Genomic DNA, 3,358 nt, shown 5'->3' on the forward strand with positions numbered 1-3,358 from the left:
CTCTGTGATTTAGGAGCTGGCGTCAGTCTTCTTCCATTATCGATCTTCAAGAACCTGAATGTGGGTGAGTTGAAACCCACTAGAATGACTCTCCAACTTGCCGATCGTTCTATCAAATACCCCACTGGGATACTCGAGGATTTGCCGCTGAAAGTCGGGAATTTCTATATCCCGGTTGACTTTGTGGTTCTCGACATAGACGAAGATCCTAAGGTACCTATCATCCTTGGTCGTCCATTCCTTAATACTGCAGAAGTTGTTATCCATGTTAGAGCAGGTAGACTGGCCATGAAGATTGGAGATGAGACGGTGGAGTTTACTTTGGACAAAAATCTCAAACAACCGGCATCAACAGAATCTGCCTGCTTCATAAACACACTCGACGATTCAGCTCAGAAGTATGAACCGATCGTTTCAGGCCAGGGAACCGATCGGTTTGAACATGATCTCAATGCCGGAATTTTACAGAATGTCGAACCGATCGGTTCTCGACCTTCAACCGATCGTTTCGAAAACAGAGTTCGGAGCAAAAAGTTACAGAAACTCAAACCGATCGTGTCGCAATGTGCAACCGATCGGTTCGAGCACCCTTCTCGAGCTTCGGAGCTACAGAACTTGGAACTGATCGGTTCTGCATTCTCTAACCGATCGGTTCAGGCCCCAGCACGATACAATGCTTCATTTTCATCTCGCATGGGCGCTCATGACCTCTCTCACCCTGTTAAAGAGGACACTAGTCTATCAGACCACCATTCTCATACACCTCTTGATCCAGGTTGGCGAAAGATCGATAATCTTCGCCTGTTAGACCCCCTATGGTAGTTGAGAAAGTTCGGTCAAGCTAACGACCTTAAACAAGCGCTTCCGGGAGGCAACCTGAGTTTTTAGGTTAGTTTTTCTTTCCTTTCTTTTCTTTTTCTTTTTGCATCGGATATTGGTTTGTGTCTTTATCACCAGGTTGAGTTCTAATGAGGAGCTATTGAGGAGGCAAGGCAGCTAGCTATGCGATAGACGTAGGCAGACTTAAGTGCGAGTGAACGAACGTCGCGAGCTAAGTATTCTTTTCTCTTTTTGATTTACTTCTCTCTTGACTCATCTTATTGGTTGCCTCTACTAGATGAGAATTGACACCGAGGACAGTGTCTAGTTCAAGTCTGGGGGAGGATTCGTCTAACGCCAAACCATATCTATTTAGAGTAGTGTTGCATGCATTTTTTTTCTTTTCACTTTTTAGTTGCATGTGCATATAGAGTGTTCTAGGATCATATAGTTTGTTGTTAGGATTATGCATTTACATATAGCATTTAGGACATATAAGATCACGTGCATAAAACCGTTTTGAGCATTGATGTGATGATCTATGGCATGAGAGAGTAAAAACGTCCTGAAAACATTGTGATCCGTTGAACGTGGTTATGTTTTGTTGAATTGATTGCTTGACCTTTAGGATTGTCTAGAATGGCTTGTGGGATAGAAATCGTTGGTTGGAACCCATGGGATTGATGTTGTCTAGTCAAGTAGAAGAGTTTCTATAAGAACCTTTTCCATATTTGCTGAAATCGGTAAAGTTTGTTAACAAATGCATTCTTATTTCTTCATGTGCAGAAAAAGATAGTGAGCATCTTGACACTCCGCTGTCATTATCTCGTCAACGAAAATCGTTCGAGGACATGAGTGCATCGATTTGATGGTTCAGGTCTAAGTTGTGGGTCGGGTTATCCAATAAACAAAATCGAAAAAAAAAGATGAATAAGAACCCTTCAACTTCAACGTCCTAGGAACCCGAGATGCTAGAAAAAAAAAGCTAGAAGAACATATTGAGATGATGGCCCAAGAAGAAGACGCTCCGAATGAGTACTCTAGAGATTTGCCAAGGAAAGGCAATGATCAAACCATACAGATGGTTCTCGAACAATTGGTTGTCCTCAATGCTTAGCTCGAAGATTCCACTTGATCCTCTAGGACCGAACATTCGACGCCAACACAAGAGGAGCTCGGTATGTACGCATTAGATGAGAGAATCGATGTTGGGTTCCCTTCGGGTTCCTAGCATGCGATCTCATCGATCTAGGGTTTGGATTCTAGGTTTCACGCAGCGGAAGGAAAGATCTAAACCTAGCCAAACGTCACACAAAACCAATTGTGCAATAACCCGAACAATCGTGTATATCGTCGTGGGATTCAAATACTTACCTCGTTCTTTCAAGATCTGGAAGTATCAATCGATCCAGGGTCTGTTTTAATCACCAAGAGTTGAAAGCACAACTCCTCTACTCGTATCCACACCGGCGGGATGAATTCCAACACTTTGGAACGTATCTGCTAGGATTTGTGAAGAGAAAACGATGTCCTTGACTTGGAATCGATATTCCAATCTCTAGAACTCAAGAGAAAGCTTCTCCAAAGCTCTAGGAATTGTCTAGGACGTGTGAGGTTAATTCTCTAGGGTTTGTGGCCGCTCTCTCTCTTAATTAGAATTGTCCAAAACCCTTAAAACGCGAAATAGGAAACTGTCCCGTTAGTCGGACCGTCCGGTCTAGGTCTGGACCGGACGGTCTGACTTCAAGGTGGAATGGACGTTCCACCTTTTGTCGTAGAACGGATGGTCTGGATGCCGGGACCGTCCGGTCCAGGTATGGAACGGACGGTCTGGCGATCGCAGAACGGACAGTCCATTTCTACTGGAACGGACGGTCCGAAATGGCTGGACCGTCCGGTCCAGGTCTGGACCGGACGGTCTGGCATCTGGAACTCTTCCAGATTACTTCGTCGTTCCTTTCTCGCGTTGTTCTCTTCACCTGTTATCCATCCCTAATGGTGTGTGACGTTGTAGGCTCATTCGAAGTGGCAGTGGCTTCGGGAACTCTTTCCCGAACCACAAGTCATGGTTAGCCTCTAGCAAGACGCCATGACCACCCACCTAGAATAGAGTTAGAGGTGATCTAACAGAGCCATTCATAGTTCGAGTTCTGATCCTTTGTCTCACGATGTCGTATGTTCAACAAGGGCATGGTGTGAGTCACCCTTCAAGTTCAACCGCTTACTCGTCTAGGCAAACCGACTGATAAAATAGATGTACATTCATCTATAGCGTGGCCACGCATTTTCACAGTCCGATTTCCACGAGGGGCCCAGTGACATCTCTCCTGCGTAGGAGGTGACAAGTCTCGTATTGCATGTCTACTATCTGCAAATGATTCGTGAACGTATCTGAGCAACGCCGTTATGATCATCCGGTTAAAGACGACGTTTGACGTAGATGATATATTGCTCATCGGAAATGACGTTCCTACCTTGCAAGGAGTAAAATCCTGGCTAGGATCGGTCTTTTCGATGAAGGACTTAGGAGAAGCCGCCT

The sequence above is a fragment of the Tarenaya hassleriana genome, unplaced genomic scaffold, assembly GCF_000463585.1.
Source record: "Tarenaya hassleriana unplaced genomic scaffold, ASM46358v1 Cleome70, whole genome shotgun sequence".
Classification (NCBI taxonomy): Eukaryota; Viridiplantae; Streptophyta; class Magnoliopsida; order Brassicales; family Cleomaceae; genus Tarenaya; species Tarenaya hassleriana.